The sequence below is a fragment of the Lepisosteus oculatus genome, chromosome 14 (assembly GCF_040954835.1).
Source record: "Lepisosteus oculatus isolate fLepOcu1 chromosome 14, fLepOcu1.hap2, whole genome shotgun sequence".
Classification (NCBI taxonomy): Eukaryota; Metazoa; Chordata; class Actinopteri; order Semionotiformes; family Lepisosteidae; genus Lepisosteus; species Lepisosteus oculatus.
The window spans coordinates 59002223-59021402 of NC_090709.1; the positions used below are offsets into that span (position 1 = coordinate 59002223).

At 49.3% G+C, this 19180-nt stretch overlaps 6 non-coding genes across 6 annotated transcripts; 1 reads left to right on the forward strand and 5 right to left on the reverse strand.

The window, feature by feature from the left end:
* Positions 1–1224: 1224 nt before the first annotated feature.
* On the reverse strand, positions 1225–1297 carry trnav-aac (transfer RNA valine (anticodon AAC)). The gene has a single exon. It is a non-coding gene; the product is annotated as a tRNA-Val (tRNA).
* A 109-nt stretch (positions 1298–1406) lies between these two features.
* Positions 1407–1479, reverse strand: trnaf-gaa (transfer RNA phenylalanine (anticodon GAA)). The gene has a single exon. It is a non-coding gene; the product is annotated as a tRNA-Phe (tRNA).
* A 1707-nt stretch (positions 1480–3186) lies between these two features.
* On the reverse strand, positions 3187–3259 carry trnav-cac (transfer RNA valine (anticodon CAC)). Its single transcript has one exon. It is a non-coding gene; the product is annotated as a tRNA-Val (tRNA).
* Positions 3260–4748: 1489 nt separating this feature from the next.
* On the reverse strand, positions 4749–4821 carry trnaf-gaa (transfer RNA phenylalanine (anticodon GAA)). Its single transcript has one exon. It is a non-coding gene; the product is annotated as a tRNA-Phe (tRNA).
* A 7853-nt stretch (positions 4822–12674) lies between these two features.
* trnah-gug (transfer RNA histidin (anticodon GUG)) lies at positions 12675–12746 on the forward strand. Its single transcript has one exon. It is a non-coding gene; the product is annotated as a tRNA-His (tRNA).
* Positions 12747–13475: 729 nt separating this feature from the next.
* Positions 13476–13548, reverse strand: trnaf-gaa (transfer RNA phenylalanine (anticodon GAA)). The gene has a single exon. It is a non-coding gene; the product is annotated as a tRNA-Phe (tRNA).
* Positions 13549–19180: the final 5632 nt, after the last annotated feature.

A 19180-nucleotide genomic window follows, 5' to 3' on the forward strand; every position in this document is an offset into this window, starting at 1 on the left:
TTCTTGGAAGAAAATGAGAAGTGTACTCGCTTCTTTTTCAGGAAAGTGGTAGGCTCCAAGTCTGTCATGGAAAGTGTAGTTGATGAGGAGGGACGAGAGAGAACAGAGCCGAGTGCTATCCTCTCCTGCATCGAGGCCTTCTTGTCACGGACGTCCAAAGGGACTAACCGTGGAAAGCAGGAGGGCAAAAAAAGACCCATATGCGTAGCGGCGAGACGGGAAAAAGGCCTGAGCTCATTAGTGCAAAGAGTTCAGGAATGCCGTATAGAAACCTGTGCCCTCAGGGAGCGGACGTGGGGCGCCCTGGTGCTAGGCGGGTCTCAGGACATCCGAACGTCTGTGCTGAGCGAGGACAGAGTGCAAGACCCGGAAATATATAGCCCAAGGGAAAGAGAGGGACAGGAAGGACAGCAGACCAGAAACTAGGGACAGGATAGAGAAGGACCGCCCTCTGGCTGCAGAGGGCTTGACACTTCTACTCAAGACTGTACAGCTCTACAGAGGTAAAGGATGAAGAAATTCATTTTTTTACCTCAAAGCTAGAAAACGTTTTGAGTGAAGAAGATAGGGAAGTACTTGAGGGGGATTTGACAGTAGAAGAGCTGAGAGGCTATGGAGAGCTTACAGAAGGGGAAAACTCCGGGTGCTGACAGGCTCCATAAAGGGGCGTCTGCTTTTACTACTTGCACGAATGAAGGCAAAAAAAAGCCAATCGATGTGAACGAACGGTGCTTTACAGAGGAGTACTGCCTGACTGGATCGTTGATGAACGTCAGAGGCCACTCCGACCTCTTCTCGGTTTTCTTTAATGACTTACTAAGGATCTTCTTCACATTCGCCCATGCAGGGGAAGCCAGTTACACCAAAGCAAACGCAGGAAAGTGCGATTCAAGCAGAGGCCAGGAGGGACACCGAGAGTGGTCGGAGAATGGAACAATGCGCCCAGCCCTGTTGCTGGACCCGATTCTTGATGAGATCTTGGGCTCACTAAGAAGCCCCCGCTGGATGCTAATCTTTCTGTTGTTCTTGCAGGTCCTGCGCTGCTTTTGAGCCGACAGAGCTCGTCCTGGTCTGTCGGCACAGCCCAATTGCAAATGATCGGCTCCGCGTACAGAAGGAACGTGCGTTTGGTACAAGAGTGCATGAAGGCACTGGAAATACATTGGGAACAAATGACCGGTCTCTCAAGACCTCTGTGAAGCACAGGAGCGTGCAAAACGAGGCTGTTTCCGCCCGGTTTCGAACCGGGGACCTTTCGCGTGTTAGGCGAACATGATAGCCGCTACACTACGGAAACCTGCAGGGACCGCTGCTGGTGTCTCGCTCGCGTTTCGGGCTGAGAAAGGGACGCGTCACTTTAGGAAGGGGGCGCTGGAGAGAGGAACAAAGGGCGCGATGAAACAAAATGCCGAAACCCGGGATCGAACCAGGGACCTTTAGATCTTCAGTTTAACACTCTCCCAACTGAGCTATTTCGGCAGTGCGCAAAGCCCACAGCCACCTGCTCCAGCCTTCCTGTGTTGTGGCATGAGCGCACCAAGAGTAGCGGGAGAGTGTTGCAGGAATGTCACTCAGAAGGAAAGCCACCCAGCTGCGCCCTCTGAGCTCTGTCCAGCGCATCTTCCTCGCATGGACTCCTGCCTGCAACGGGCAGGAAACAATTAGCAAGAACAGAACGACACCCCATGGGTGTCTCATGATCGCACCTTAGGTTGTGACACGTGCAGGTGTGAGGGGTTGCCGGGCTACTTTGGAGCAGAGCTTGGGCGGAGGGGGGGCGGGAAAGCAGACAAAGAGGTGACACCTCAAGGTCTGCACGATCACAGCTCTCCGCCGCCCCAGGCTTCCGCTCGATGAGCTACTGGACACACCCGCCCCTCCTCACACAGACCGTGGAAAAGCCCCCTGGGAGGGCTCTCTCTTCCTCCCAGGAGCTCTTGGACACGACGCACAGACAGGGCGCGGGGAGCCGCCGCCTGCAAACACGGCTCCAGGCAGGACTCCACTCCGCAGGAGCCGCAGAGCAGAGGAGATTAGGGCAGCTTAGCTACTGTGCAGAGACCTGAGCTGTTGTTGCTGTGGATGCTGTCTTTTCTGCACTCGGGGTAGGAGTGAATGTTGAGTTGCTCTTAGAAATGAAGCAGAGCACTTCAACGGCACGGGTGTGTGTGTGTGCGCCCTGGTGATTCTGGGAGACAGATCGAACCTGGGCTAAAAGAGAGGGGGCTTAGCCCTCTTCCATTTGCTAGTTCAAAGTTGTACAACCCCTTTGTATCTGCTAGGCGGCGCAGTCGTCGTGCACAAAGAACGCTTTGAAAAGCGTCAAAGGCAAGTCATTCCGAGTTGGTCGTTTGTGTTTTCCGTTCAGACGCGAAATGCTGAAATGATCTCTCGGCTCCTCGGTTGTCATTTCTGCTCCGTAAAGGGATCACAGCACGCGTCGGCTTCCAGCATGCTGGGTCGGGACACGATGCCGGGGGTTGGAAAGAGCGATGTCTTCCTCGTGAGTATAGTGGCAAGTATCCCCGCCTGTCACGCGGGAGACCGGGGTTCGATTCCCCGATGGGGAGTAGCTTTTCTTTCACCTCCTTAGAGAAATGACTGCCTTTCACTTCTCTGTTTTCTTTCCCAGCGTCGTGCACCTTTTCATTGCTCTCGCTTTCAGAGCCTCCGCACGGCACACGACTCGACATCAGGAAGCACATTGAAGTGAAAGCAGGAAGCGCTGCGACATGCACTGTGCAGATCCCGCCACACTAAGAGGTGAGTGGGTCTGTTCGATGCACAAAGAACGCTTTGAGAAGCATCACAGGCAAGTCATTCCGAGTTGGTCGTTTGTGTTTTCCGTTCAGACGCGAAATGCTGAAATGATCTCTCGGCTCCTTGGTTGTCATTTCTGCTCCGTAAAGGAATCACAGCACGTGTCGGCTTCCAGCACGGTGGGTCGGGACACGATGCCGGGGGTCGGAGAGACCGATGTCTTCCTCGTTAGTATAGGACCTGTCACCTGTCCCCACCTGTCACGCGGGAGACTGGGGTACATCAGGACGCGCATTGAAGTGAAAGCAGGATGCGCTGTGACATGCACTGTGCAGATCCCGCCACACTAAGAGGTGAGTGGGTCTGTTCAATCACAGCGCTAGGCGAATCCCCAATCCCCTTTTGTGCATGGCGACAAAAGATGTCTGTTTCCACCCGGTTTCGAACCAGGGACCTTTCGCGTGTGAGGCAAACGTGATAACCACTACACTACGGAAACGGTGGTAAGACGTGCCCAGCGGCCCAGCGCTGAGCTTCGCCAATGTGATTCAGCTGCTTCCAGTGCCTTTATTGGAGTGCGCTGATGGACCGTGCTCTCTCTCCAGAGACCAGCACGCCTGTCATGGACGGAGCATTAAAGGCGGCGCCACATTCTACAGCCCTCTCCACGCAATCGACGAAATCGGGCTACTGAAGTGGAGAAAATCGCCTCTCCAGAAAGTGCAAAAAGTCAGCCCTGTCTACCAGAGTAACCCTCCCACAGCGATGATCAGCTCGTCTCACACGCGAGAAGTTTCGGTTGGAAACAAGCGCCCCCTCTTCTCGCACGTTTTGCACGTTCGAGTAGTTTTAATGCGGCTCTTTCGTACACGGTGCTGATCTTTTGGAAAGCAGGAGGCAAAACCGAGTCGAACCGCCTGGGTGAAAACCAGGAACCCTAACCGCTAGACTATATGGCAGCGAACAACCATGCTGTTCCCGGCATCATGCAAGCAAACTACATAAATATGAGAAAACACGCAAGAGAGTTGTCACTCAGAGTGTCGAAGGGTCGATGTATACTGGGGCTCAGTTGAAATGCAACGTCAGGACTTTTCCGAATTATGTCACACGAAGAGAACACAGCCCTTTCCGACCTGCCGCGTGTGTCTCGGTAACTCGCTGTGATCGTATAGTGGTCAGTACTTTGCGTTGTGGCCGCAACAACCCCGGTTTGAATCCGGGTCACGGCAGAATAGGGGCGTCTGCTTTTACTACTCGCACGAATGAAGGCAAAAAAAAGCCAATCGATGTGAACGAACGGCGCTTTACAGAGGAGTACTGCCTGACTGGATCGTTGATGAACGACAGAGGCCACTCCGACCTCTTCTCGGTTTTCTTCAATGACTTACTAAGGATCTTCTTCACATTCGCCCATGCAGGGGAAGCCAGTTACACCAAAGCAAACGCAGGAAAGTGCATTTCAAGCAGAGACCAGGAGGGACTTGTTTACACCGAGAGTGGGCGGAGAATGGAACAATGTGCCCAGCCCTGTTGCTGGAGCCGATTCTTGATGAGCTCTTGGTCTCACTAAGAGGCCCCCGCTGGATGCTAATCTTTCTGTTGTTCTTGCAGGTCCTGCGCTGCATTTCAGCCGACAGAGCTCGTCCTGGTCTGTCGGCACAGCCCAATTGCAAATGATCTGCTCCCCGTACAGAAGGAACGTGCATTTTGTACAAGAGTGCACGAAGGCACCGGAAATACATTGGGAACAAATGACCGGTCGCTCAAGACCTCTGTGAAGTACAGGAGTGTGCAAAACGAGGCTGTTTCTGCCCGGTCTCGAACCGGGGACCTTTCGCGTGTTAGGCGAACGTGATAGCCGCTACACTAAGGAAACCTGCAGGGACTGCTGCTGGTGTCTCGCTTGCGTTTCGGGCTGAGAAAGGGAAGCGACACTTTAAGCAGGGGGCGCTGGAGAGAGGAACAAAGGGCGCGATGAAACAAAATGCCGAAATCCGGGATCGAATGAGGGACCTTTAGATCTTCAGTCTAACGCTCTCCCAACTGAGCTATTTCAGCGGTGCGCAAAGCCTGTAGGAGCTGTAGGGTATCGGGAGTTTAGGGGTCAGTGGGGGGAGCTGTAGGGTAGATGTGGGGCACCGGGCCCACCACAGGGCGGCCGGTCCAGTTTCGCGGAAGGCGACTGGGTCAGACTTACGGAAAAGCACCGGGACTTGGGCCTGGACCTCTCCCGCTGCCAGTCCGGGTTCGGCCTGACCGGTGTGACCTGTGAAGACGCCAAACAGCCCACCTCCGAGACAGCTCTGACCACATAGCCCAGCCCAGTCGTGTCGAGACTAGGGGCCTTGGGCAGTCTCTACAGTGTGTCCATTGAGAGTGTGGACAGGTGAGTGTGTACAGTGTGTCCAGTGAGAGTCTGGACAGGTGAGTCTCTACAGTGTGTCCAGTAAGAGTCTGGACAGGTGAGTCTGTACAGTGTGTCCAGGAAGAGTCTGGGACGTCCAGAGGCAATCTGTGCTCTCAGAAGGCCATAATGGACCCGCGACCCTGTCTCTTGAGCCGAGGCGTGTCCTCAGTCAAGATCACCACTGGAAGTGTCTCTCCTCGTCTGGAGGTGTTACCGTGAGACCTGGTCTGTCAAGCGCTTTGCGCTGCTATGTGTGTGAAAGGTGCTCTATCAGTGAAGTTTATTATTATTATTATAATACAGCTAGCGCTGCTGGGGGCGGAGAGGCCAGTCGGAGGAGGGCTGGACGCTGGACGCTGGACGGCGGGCGGGAGGGGTGGACTTACGACGCCTCGCCGGGCCCGGGTCCTGCTGCGACCGCGCACGGCCGTGCGGCATCTCTGTCGGTCCATCATCCTGCCGAGACAAGCAGAGTCACAGAGGGGAGGGGAGGGGGCGGAGCCACACAGCTGGGCGGCTTGTTCCCCACCCCCACCACCCTCTGTGTACAGTAGAGCCTCCTGTCCTGACTGGAGGACCTCACCCAGCTGTGTCCTGAGAGAAGCCAGGGTATCAGCTTTGTTCCACACCCCCGCCACTCTCTGTGTACAGTAGACCCTCCTGTCCTGACTGGAGGAGCTCACCCAGCTGAAGAGAAGCCAGGGTATCGGCTTCAACCACAGGGCTGGGCGGCTTGTTCCCCACCCCCACCACCCTCTGTGTACAGTAGAGCCTCCTGTCCTGACTGGAGGAGCTCACCCAGCTGTGTCTGGAGAGAAGCCAGGGTACTGGCTTCAACCACAGGGCTGGGCAGCTTGTTCCCCACCCCCACCACTCTCTGTGTAGAGGTGCACCTCCTCTCAATATCTTTTTACAGCACGATCACACCCATAAGAGTTGAGTAACGGTAAAAAAAACAACTTATTTCTCCACTTATTTTGTTATTTCTCGCCAGCGGCACTTTTGACTGACTTACCGATTTCACGGGGATTCTGAAGAGCGATTCTGAAGCTGAAACTAACGATCTAAGTCGAAGTAACTTTATTGGAAGAAACACGTGTTTAGAAAGGACTATATAGCGCTTTCCTCCTCTTCTCTCTTCACTCCTCTGAGCTCATGGGGCTCCGGCGCCGCCCCCCCCGCTAGAATCCGCCGCTCTGTGACGTCAGGCGGCTCATTGAGACGCCACCGTGACGTCGCCCCCGACGCGCTCACGGCTCGGCCGCGAAACAAAAATGACGTCGCACCCAGCCGGGTGTCCCTGTACGACCCCGGTAGTCGCCACCTCGGACAGGCAGGGGAAACGGGTCCAGCTGTTTCCGGCCCAAGGGTGACAAAAGCTGCACTTGAATTTAAAGACAAAATCACGTCGAGGGCGCATTCAGCACCCCCACGTCCAACACGGGTTTCTGTGGGGTTTGGTTCAGTGAAATTAGACCCCCCCGGCCCCCAAATCAAAGAAAGACCAACCTCCACCCCCCTCTAGCGCCCAAGGGCGGAAATTTGGGGCCACGCCACGTCCAAAAAACACGGGTACCCCCCCGTCCTGCGGGGAAAAGAAACGCCATATTCTTTTCCGAGCACTGCGTGGGACCTCACGATCCCCCCCCCCCCCCCCCCCAAAAAAAAAAACGGGCTTCGCAGACGAGGAAAACCAGGCACGTCGACCTCTCTACAACACCACCCGGCTGTTTCTGTTTCAAACCGTGGGAAAAAAATAAATAAAATTTCGCCCCTCACCGACCGCCTCGCAAAAAAACACAACTTTACGCTACAGAAACGGCCTGTGTGAGGGGGGGCACGGGAAAAAAAATAAAACCTGCGTGTTTTCGGCAGAGTAAGCTCAGCGGGGAAACTCCCTGAATCTCGGGGTTGCTTCTTGAACCCCGAAAACGACCTTTTTTCTCTCTCTCGTTTTCTTGTTGTCGGGGACGTTCACGAACTCCGCCGCGTCGGTGCGATTCCCAGCGGGACGTGAACATACCCCCCCCCCCCAGTGGGGCCACAGCGCCCCCGTGTGGCCGAGAGGACCACCACCCGCAGGGCTGAGCTTTTACTGCCGTGTCCCGCTTTCACTCTGGCGATGAATGAGGGAATCAAGGAGGAGAATTAATATTGTGATCCACCAGTCCATCACAGGACACACACACACCCTGGACAGGATAGCAGTCCTTCACAGGATATAAGACCATTACAGTACACACACACACCCTGGAAAGGACAGCAGACCATCACAGGACACACACACACACTCACACACCCTGGACAGGACAGCAGTCCATCACAGGACACACACACACTCACACACCATGGACAGGACACCAGCCCATCACAGGACACACACAGACTCATACACCCTGGACAGGACAGCAGTCCATCACAGGATGTTCAGTGCCTCTCTCTAATAAAGTAGAAACGCAACAGTGCAACATTATTATTATAATAATAATTAATAAGTCTGGACTCTCCACTCAGAGCTCTTCCCAGGTCAGGGGGATCCCCTCCAGCCCCCCCAGTGTGCAGCCCCCACCTGGATGATGCTCCAGTACGCTCAGCACACAGCAGCTCTCAGTGGGGAGGAGAGCAGAGGGATGGAGCCAGTTCAGAGAGAGGGGGTGATAAGGAGGCCACGATGGGTCAAGACCAGGGGGGGAAGCAGGCCAGGACACTGGGGTAACACCCCTACTCTTCTCCAGAAACACCCCGGGATTGTAAATGAGCACAGAGAGTCAGGACCTCGGTTTGACGTCTCATCCGAAGGACAGCGCCTGTTTACAGTCCAGTGTCCCCGTCACTATACTGGGGCATCAGGACCCACACAGACCGCAGGGTGAGCGCCCCCTGCTGGCCCTACTAACACCTCTCCCAGCAGCAACCTCAGTTTTTCCCAGGAGTCTCCCCTCCAGGTACTGACCAGGCCCCCACCTGCTGGGCTCCAGTGGGGAGGGGGCTGCCAGCTGGGAGCTGCAGGGTGAGATGGCTGCTGGGCAAACGATGGCTAATAATAATAATAATAATAATAATAATAATAATAATAATAATAATAATAATAATAATAATAATAATAATAATAATAATAATAATTGCTTACACTTATATAGCGCTTTTCTGGACACTCCACTCAAAGCGCTTTACAGGTAATGGGGACTCCCCTCCACCACCACCAATGTGCAGCATCCACCTGGATGATGCGACGGCAGCCATAGTGCGCCAGAACGCTCACCACACATCAGCTATCAGTGGGGAGGAGAGCAGAGTAATGTAGCCAATTCATAGAAGGGGATTATTAGGAGGCCATGATTGGTAAGGGCCAATTGGAAATTTGGCCAGGACACCGGGGTTACACCCCCTACTCTTTTCGAGAAGCGCCCTGGGATTTTTAATGACCACAGAGAGTCAGGACCTCGGTTTTACGTCTCATCCGAAGGACGGCGCCAGTTTACAGTCCAGTGTCCCCATCACTAGACTGGGGCATTAGGACCCACACAGACCACAGGGTGAGCACCCCCTGCTGGCCCCATTAACACCTCTTCCAGCAGCCACCTTAGTTCTTATTGTCGAGAAGGAAAGAATATTAGGAACATGAAAAGGCTGAATGTCTTAAATGCATTTTTTATACTGAAACAGAGAGGCACACACACGTCATTACAAACGCACACCCGCACAGAGACGTCCTCAAGCGCCTTGTTCACAATTATGGGCTCCAACAGGAACAAAAAACGCCAGCCTGACAACTCGAGCATTCAAACCAAGAACCCAAACGTTGGCAGCCTGTGCAGAAAAGCATAAAGAACCACAAGCCTTCTCTTTTGGGAGGAAAAACACACAGTCCCTCTCTCACACTCCTGATTTCCTTAAATAGCTCATTCTTCATCTCTGGCTCCTACATACAGTATAGCCGCACTCAGTCTGCTTTGAATAAGCCATAAATCCAAGATTTGTTTAATCTGTTCCTCTTGTCTAGGCCTAGAGCTGCTTTTCATAAAAGAGCTGTTTGCATAAATAGCTAGGGTTACAGCTGAAGACACCAGCTTCATCCCCCAGTGTGTTATACGTCGGGAGCAAGAGAAGAGGGCCAGGCCGTGCCTTTTCATAGATTTTTCTTCTGAAAAGTCGGGTTCTCGGAGGCAGATTTAGCCCCTCATGCATTGTAGAGAGATAGACAGGCCCGCGCGCACAGTTAGAGCTGCACCCACAGAGACGTCCTCTTGTTTAAATACACAAACCTGACGGCACTCACAATGATCCAGACACACACACACACACACACACACACACACACACACACACACACACACACACACACAAACGACGTCAGCAGTCACTCTCGCACCCTGGACCCCAGCTCAGTCCTCACCTCCAGCTCCTGCGAACCGCTTCGAACAAACTGCATGAAGAAAATTAGGTTGCGTTCCGGTAGCAGGCCATCCTGGGCACCAGTGTGAGTGACACACTCATTTGTAAAAGCCCTTCCGCATCGTCGGGCATGCTTCACAGTGCCGGACCTGGGGTGTGGGTGCTGTCTGTGTGGAGTTTGCATGTTCTCTCCCTGGTCTGTGGGGGTTTCCTCCAGGTGCTCCAGTTTCCACCCACAGTCCAGGGAGAGGCTGCCACTTTCACTGGGCAGTGCACCGTCGCCGTGGCAGCATGGTGGGTCGGATCTGATTTCAGTCTTTATTTCCTTTTTTAGAGATCCTGTAACCAGGACCTGTTCACTGCCACGACGGAGAGGGAAGCACGTCATCACTGGACATCCTCTTACCTCCTGTGGCAAAGGGCAGCTGATGAAGCTTTGTGCTCGCCGGATCATGGCAATCGCCACTCCACCCTGATCCTGGCTCAGCACAGGGCACCTGGGTTCACTCCCTTCAGACTAAAGAGACTCAGTTTCTTCAATCTGTCAGTGTGAGACACTCTCTTCAGACTAAAGAGACTCAGTTCCTCTGGCCTGTCAGTGTGAGGCACTCCCTTCAGACTAAAGAGACTCAGTTTCTTCAATCTGTCAGTGTGAGACACTCCCTTCAGACTAAAGAGACTCAGTTCCTCCGGCCTGTCAGTGTGAGACACTCCCTTCAGACTAAAGAGACTCAGTTCCTCCGGCCTGTCAGTGTGAGACACTCCCTTCAGACTAAAGAGACTCAGTTTCTTCAATCTGTCAGTGTGGGACGCCTACACCAGCTTCGAACGCCTGTACACAATACCGCGGACCGCCTGCCAGACCAAATTCTGGGCTTACAGCAAACCACCCATTACATACACCGGTGTCTTCCCCGGGCCAGAGGAATTCAGGAACTCACGTTTACTCCGTCATCTCAGGCGATTCTCGCAGGGAGCAGAGATTTCCCAATCAATCAGAAAGAGTCGGGACTTTTTTTTTAATAAAAGAGGAGTCCATACCTCTTAGTAATGTGAGCGCTGACCGTCTCTCCTACCGATGGGAAGTTCTGCGCCTTCTGGAGCATCCGCCGACTAAGCCAAATTTGTTGTAACAGAAAGAATAAGGTTCTGGATCCCGAGATGAAGTAAAACAGATGAGTGTATTGCATGCAAGGAACAATAAAGCCGAAGTCTTGTTTCCCGCAAGAAACAACAAAACCGAAGTATTGTTCGATGTGCCGGTACAAACTTTTAGGTTATATAGTCCTTCCTTGCTGCTTCAGACGTCATTCGGTGTTATGGTAAGGGGGGGGGGGTCATGGTATTTGGCCAGTTAAGAGACCCTGGCCAAATGGCCAGTTTAAGATTATGCCCCCTCACATCTGGAATCCTTATCAGTTAACCCCCTTTCCTGCCATAAACCGCTGTTGCTTAGAAGTCTAATTTTCAGGCAGAACTGACTTAAGTTAACCCTTCTTACATCTTGTCTCTTACTTCAGCCCTCTTCCATTTGCTAGTTCAAAGTTGTACAACCCATTTGTATCTGCTAGGCGGCGCAGTCATCGTGCACAAAGAACGCTTTGAAAAGCGTCAAAGGCAAGTCATTCCGAGTTGGTCGTTTGTGTTTTCCGTTCAGACGCGATATGCTGAAATGATCTCTCGGCTCCTCGGTTGTCATTTCTGCTCCGTAAAGGGATCACAGCACGCGTCAGCTTCCAGCATGCTGGGTCGGGACACGATGCCGGGGGTTGGCGAGAGCGATGTCTTCCTCGTTAGTATAGGACCTGTCACCTGTCCCCACCTGTCACGCGGGAGACTGGGGTACATCAGGACGCGCCTTGAAGTGAAAGCAGGATGCGCTGTGACATGCACTGTGCAGATCCCGCCACACTAAGAGGTGAGTGGGTCTGTTCGATGCACAAAGAACGCTTTGAGAAGCGTCAAAGGCAAGTCATTCCGAGTTGGTCGTTTGTGTTTTCCGTTCAGACGCGAAATGCTGAAATGATCTCTCGGCTCCTCGGTTGTCATTTCTGCTCCGTAAAGGAATCACAGCACGCGTCGGCTTCCAGCATGCTGGGTCGGGACACGATGCCGGGGGTTGGCGAGAGCGATGTCTTCCTCGTTAGTATAGGACCTGTCACCTGTCCCCACCTGTCACGCGGGAGACTGGGGTACATCAGGACGCGCCTTGAAGTGAAAGCAGGATGCGCTGTGACATGCACTGTGCAGATCCCGCCACACTAAGAGGTGAGTGGGTCTGTTCGATCACAGCGCTAGGCGAATCCCCAATCCCCTTTTGTGCCTGGCGACAAAAGATGTCTGTTTCCGCCCAGTTTCGAACCGGGGACTTTTCGCGTGTGAGGCGAACGTGATAACCACTACACTACGGAAACGGTGGTAAGACGTGCCCAGCGGCCCAGTGCTGAGCTTCGCCAATGCGATTCAGATGCTTCCAGTGCCTTTATTGGAGTGCGCTGATGGACCGTGCTCTCTCTCCAGAGACCAGCACGCCTGTCATGGACGGAGCAGGAAAGGCGGCGCCACATTCTACAGCCCTCTCCACGCAATCGACGAAATCGGGCTACTGAAGTGGAGAAAATCGCCTCTCCAGAAAGTGCAAATATCATCTTGGAGATTATAAATCCTATTGCCGAAGGTCAGCCCTGTCTACCAGAGTAACCCTCCCACAGCGATGATCAGCTCGTCTCACACGCGAGAAGTTTCGGTTGGAAACAAAGCGCCCCCTCTTCTCGCACGTTTTGCACGTTCGAGTAGTTTTAATGCGGCTCTTTCGTACACGGTGCTGATCTTTTGGAAAGCAGGAGGCAAAACCGAGTCGAACCGCCTGGGTGAAAACCAGGAACCCTAACCGCTAGACTATATGGCAGCGAACAACCATGCTGTTCCCGGCATCATGCAAGCAAACTACATAAATATGAGAAAACACGCAAGAGAGTTGTCACTCAGAGTGTCGAAGGGTCGATGTATACTGGGGCTCAGTTGAAATGCAACGTCAGGACTTTTCCGAATTATGTCACACGAAGAGAGCACAGCCCTTTCCGCCCTGCCGCGTGTGTCTCGGTAACTCGCTGTGATCGTATAGTGGTCAGTACTTTGCGTTGTGGCCGCAACAACCCCGGTTCGAATCCGGGTCACGGCAGAATAGGGGCGTCTGCTTTTACTACTCGCACGAATGAAGGCAAAAAAAAGCCAATCGATGTGAACGAACGGCGCTTTACAGAGGAGTACTGCCTGACTGGATCGTTCATGAACGACAGAGGCCACTCCGACCTCTTCTCGGTTTTCTTCAATGACTTACTAAGGATCTTCTTCACATTCGCCCATGCAGGGGAAGCCAGTTACACCAAAGCAAACGCAGGAAAGTGCATTTCAAGCAGAGACCAGGAGGGACTTGTTTACACCGAGAGTGGGCGGAGAATGGAACAATGCGCCCAGCCCTGTTGCTGGAGCCGATTCTTGATGAGCTCTTGGGCTCACTAAGAGGCCCCCGCTGGATGCTAATCTTTCTGTTGTTCTTGCAGGTCCTGCGCTGCTTTTGAGCCGACAGAGCTCGTCCTGGTCTGTCGGCACAGCCCAATTGCAAATGATCGGCTCCGCGTACAGAAGGAACGTGCGTTTGGTACAAGAGTGCACGAAGGCACCGGAAATACATTGGGAACAAATGACCGGTCGCTCAAGACCTCTGTGAAGTACAGGAGCGTGCAAAACGAGGCTGTTTCCGCCCGGTCTCGAACCGGGGACCTTTCGCGTGTTAGGCGAACGTGATAGCCGCTGCTGGTGTCTCGCTTGCGTTTCGGGCTGAGAAAGGGACGCGTCACTTTAGGCAGGGGGCGCTGGAGAGAGGAACAAAGGGCGCGATGAAACAAAATGCCGAAACCCGGGATCGAACCAGGGACCTTTAGATCTTCAGTCTAACACTCTCCCAACTGAGCTATTTCGGCGGTGCGCAAAGCCCACAGCCACCTGCTCCAGCCTTCCTGTGTTGTGGCATGAGCGCACCAAGAGTAGCGGGAGAGTGTTGCAGGAACGTCACTCAGAAGGAAAGCCACCCAGCTGCGCCCTCTGAGCTCTGTCCAGCGCATCTTCCTCGCATGGACTCCTGCCTGCGACGGGCAGGAAACAATTAGCAAGAACAGAACGACACCCCATGGGTGTCTCATGACCGCACCTTAGGTTGTGACACGTGCAGGTGTGAGGGGTTGCCGGGCTACTTTGGAGCAGAGCTTGGGCGGAGGGGGGGCGGGAAAGCAGACAAAGAGGTGACACCTCAAGGTCTGCACGATCACAGCAAACTTAATTCTAATCACGACTAATTTCACTAAAAATAATGTAATATAAAACGGATGTTTTTAACTTTATTGTAGTGTTTTAGAAACGAATATGTCTTCAAAAATTGTTATTTTTCACTCCTAGGAATGAAAGCTGTTGTTATATGATGTTTATTTTCAAATTTTGAAAAAAGGATTCTAGCTTTCTCCCCTTGCAGGCATCGGACACAGAGAACCTCATGGTTTTCCTAAAAATCTTTTTTTTTATGTTCCCTGGTGTTCCAAACTTAGTTTTAATCAATTTTAATTTGTGATTATGTTAAAAACAAGGTAATAACTTCTTAATTGGACTATAAATAATGTCATATTGTCTGCTATAAAACTGATGTTTTCAACTCTATAGTAGAGATTCAAGAATCAACTAATAGAGAATTGAAATATAAAAAGGGCATAAGAAGACAACAACGACCACAAGATAGAGATATTGTCCAAAGAGGCAAGAAGGGCAAAGCCGCAATAAGGTAAAATCCTTTTTTGAAAGAGATTGCTGTCAGAATGCACATCCGTATCCCAAACAGAATCTCTAGTAAAATATGATCATTTGTGAAACAGACAAATGAGTGTCTGCTACAATATGATTGCAACATATCTGCATTTGTTGGTTTTTAAGGAGTAAGAGTGCAGGGGGTTTAAACCTGCGATCCAGTGTGTTGAAGAATTTCACAACACTACCTCTAGCACATCTGGAAATAAATCCTCAGGCTGCTTACTGCCCTGGGCATATACCAGGAAATTACAGGAGCACATCTATATATCACTGCGTTGAAGCAGGAGACACACAGTCACTGCAAACACATCCTAAATACAGTGTTTCAGCACTTTTGACCTCATCCAGAACGTATCATTTCTTGAAAGGGATTGCTGTCCGAATGCACATCTGAATCCCAAACAGAATCTCTAGTAAAATACGATCATTTGTGAAACAGACAAATGACTGTTTCAGGGGCCCATTCCTCATTCTCAAGACACATGTATGCAGTACGTACACCATGCATTGAGCAATAGGGACTGAAGACACCACAGGTAAGGTTAGATGTCATGTTCTATGATCATTTCATTCAGCATTAGGGACTAAATATAGTAAACGTATGATGCTAAAATGTTATTTTCACATATATTAATGTAATAACTGATTGCTTATGCTTTATAAACAAATCTAATTAAAATAAAAGCTTATGTTTTGTATTTATCTTGTACCATAGAACATGATTTTCATTGTATTTCAAGCCCACAAAGTGTCCAAATGTTCTATGATTATTTCTTTCAGCATTAGGGACTAAATTTACTAAACGTATGATGCTAAAATCCTGAAAAAAGGATGTGCTCCATCTCGTCAGTAGATTGGATTCCAAAACTGATTTGGGTCAATATACATTACCTTTGAAGATAAGGTACAGTCTACTGTAGGGAACCATCAACTTAGAAAGCATTGGCCTTCCCTGGGGGGCAGGTAGGTGCAAAAGATAAACCTTTATCCTATCTTTATCTTAAGATAAGTGGCCAAGCAGTATTTTTCCAAGTTTCACCAAGCTCATCATGTTGCCATAGTAGACAAAGTTCTATAAAATGTTAAATAACTTTTAAAAAAAGCATCTTGGTCTTTCAGTACTGTACAAGGTGAATTAAACTGTCCCTGGTAATGCAAAGTAATTAGAAGCATCCCAGAAACTTTATCTCTAGAAACATTAGCTGTTTTATATCATGTAATTTAGTGTGATGTTGTCAGAATTCAAGGACATTATCACACACAGAAATTGGTTCAGTTAAATCTAAAAAACACAGCTAAACATGGGTTTAAATGTAAAATAGAAGTCTTACCTATTGTCAAAAGATTTAATTCAAGAAGTGATGTAATAAATGATTGCTTATGCTTTATAAACAAATCTAATTAAAATAAAAGCTTATGTTTTGTATTTATCTTGTAGCATAGAACATGTTTATCTTTGTATTTCAAGCCCACAAAGTGTCCAAATGACGCACTACATGATATAAGGAAGATTATCACATGCATATCGGTATTATCTTTCTTATGAAAATGCATTCCTTTCATTACCGTTTATTATTTAAAATGAACTCAAATTGTGTATAATGTAATAATTTAAGTAGAATAGATTCAGGTAGAAAATATAGAGTCATGATGTTTATGGCTAACATCATTTCACATGGGTGAATTTTAAGCTAAGAAATAAAAACATTTACAATGAAGATACCATTGCTTAATTTTAAATGCCTTTAAAAAATAAATACCTCCTGAGAATAATTTGCCACTACCAGATCCGTGGTAAGGTACTGTTTGAATCCAATCAGGAGAGGAGCATCCATCTATAGAGTCCAGCTTGGGCCGCTCTCTTCTGGAGAGCCTGCTGATACTTTTTAACTACTCGGGGCCTGTAAGGATATAAAACACCGGTTTAAACATTTTATACCTATAAGACAAATTAGAATTTTAGTAAAAAATAGATCTGAAAATTAAAAAGTCTTACTGCTGATAGAGTTCTTCAGATCTCACATCTTCCCCTTCCTTATCCGCTTCTGCTTCAGTTTCTAGAGCAGCCTCTGGCATCTCTTCCTCCTGGACAGTGGCCTCTTGCTCTGGGCCGCTGGAATGCAGGTAGATTCTTTTCAACATGCTTTTACATAATATGTTGTAACAATGTTTTCAAAAAGAAACTACAGAAGCCTTACAGATTAATAATATCTCACCTTGCCAATGTGTCTTCAGGCTTCCCATGTACAAAAAGGCCCAAGGACTCTAGCAGTCTTACAACCGCTATCCTGTTTGCCTCACCAGACACGATCTCTATTCTGTTGTAATCCACGATGACCCGTTCTTCAGGTGATTTATCATGTCCTTCCTCGCCTGTTGAGAGGCCATCCTGATCTCTTCTGCCGTGGCGTGCTTCATACACGCCCTCTTCAAGTGAGCAGGAAGCTGATCAAAAGTATTCAGGCACATCTTGCACACCAGGGGAATCCTCGCGGGTTTCCTTTGAAAATAAATAATACCATCTGTGTATAGAAACAAGCTAAGACTGATTTCTTAAATTATCCTTAATTTTCTCTCTCATAGTTTGAGCATAATGATTTTATTGCATTTATATAAGAAATGCTCATTGCTCCAAAATAAATAATGGTTTCATAAAAAAGTGAACACTTACTTGGTCTCAGTCACAGACTTTCTAATAGGAGCCATTGTGGAGTTCAGCAACTGCAGGTCCTAGAAGTGGGGAAGGAATTTTAAAAGAGAAATTGACTTACAATACAGAAAGAATGGCTGAGGGATCACTAAAATATATATATATACAAATTCCAAAGACTGAGTCCATATAGAAACAACTACCTTTCATATTCAGTATAAGATGGAGAGATGAATTGGCCCTGAAAATCCACTGCAATGAGAAACTGCTCCTGCCATTGTGTAAGAACAAACATACATTCTCATCTATATTAATTTGCAGTTACACTATTGCAATTAATCTGTATCCATTCTGCATTCATATCTACTAGAAAGAGCTCTCAATTAATTAAATGCCCCATTGAACTGGCCCTGATTATACAATGCAAGGAGAAGTCTTCTAAGCCAATACTTGTAACCAGAAAGAGGCTGTATTTCAATTATACAATATATAAAACAATACCATTTAACACAAAGATATATTCCACACCTCAGCATGCACATGATGAGATTCTTGATATTAGATTAGTAAAAACAATATCAATGCACTGAGAGATGCTTAAGAATAAAGATGCATCTGCCTGACTGCATATTAGTTTTAAAAGGTTATCAGCAAATGCATTTAAAAGTAAAAATGTCAAGTCTTACCTCTTGATCGTAGTGGTGATTCAATATCCAGGACCTTAGTCAAGTCTCAGAGTTACTGTACCTCCTGTCTCGATTGCAGGTGAAAAGTGAAAGGTATATTGCACTCAGCAGAAAGTTACCCCGAGCAAAGACTCCACCCCTCCCAGAAAACAGCACTTCCCTTTGGCAAAGCAGTGGGTGGATGAAGCCTTTGCTACCATTATCAAACACAGAAATCGTTATAATATAATTTTAAAAACATGGCTAAGCATGGCTTTAAAGTATATTCAACAGTGCAGGTGCATTCAAAGAAACAGAGTTTCCCAAGCCCTCGGAAAGAATGACCATTTCTAAAGATGTCTAGTTTCAAGCATTAACATCTGAAGTACCTGTCTTAGCTGGGGCAGGAAGTTTGCCAAGCCACCTGAAAGAATTACCATTAAGAGTGAGATTTTTTATCAGAACTGGAGGGAGCCAAAAGAAGGACATGATCTAAGGCTGCAAGAGAAGAGAATTAAGGTCCTGGGGGTGTATTTTGGAGAAGAGGTGGGAACAGTAAATTGGCAGAACAAATTGCCAATCTTAAACAAAAAACTGATGCAATGGAAGGACCGAGACCTCACCATGACAGGGAAGGTGCTGGTCATCAAAGCCGAGCTCTTGCCTGTCTTGAATTTTCTGGCTTCTACCTTCCCAATCCCACACCGTGTTGCGGCGGTGCCAAGGAGATTGATGTTTCAATTTCTATGGGGTGGGAAGCAGGAAAGACTCAGAAGGGAAATAATGTACAGGCCGCTACCCTGAGGGGGGAAGTCTGTCCCAGATATTCTTACGAAGCTGCTGTGCATTTTCCTGGCCTCTGTGCTGAGAGGCATTGCAACAGCACTTGCAGCACGTACCTGGACTTATTTTTCCAGGCTCTGGGTAGATAGGGAGGTGTTCAGAGTGTGGGGTGTCAGACCCAAGCTTGATGTCCCACTCTCTGACACATGCCCTGCAATTTATGGGACAGTTAAAAGTTTTCTAAGATCTCACCCAATTGGCCATATTCCCCTCCGAGATGTCAGCATCCAAAAACTGGAAGATTTCGTTGCAACCCAGAACAATGGGCAGACCCCTGTGGGCATTTTAACATCAGCCCAAACAAGGAAGGTGTGGAAACACACATCCTCTAAGTTTCTGTGCAACATTCACAGAGATTTAGCCTGGAGTGTCGTCCACCAGTGCTTACCGGTACGAACTTTCTTGTACCGTAGGGGCCTCACCCCCAGCCCTCGCTGCGTTAGGGTGGGCTGCGGCGAGGAGGAGACTGTGATCCATCTCCTGTGGTCCTGCTTTTTTGCTAAGGCCTTCTGGGCACAGTTTGAAGATTGGTTGCAAGCTCTCTCGCCCCAATTTACCCTGACCGCTGCTTTTGTCATATACGGCATCTCTCCTGACAAA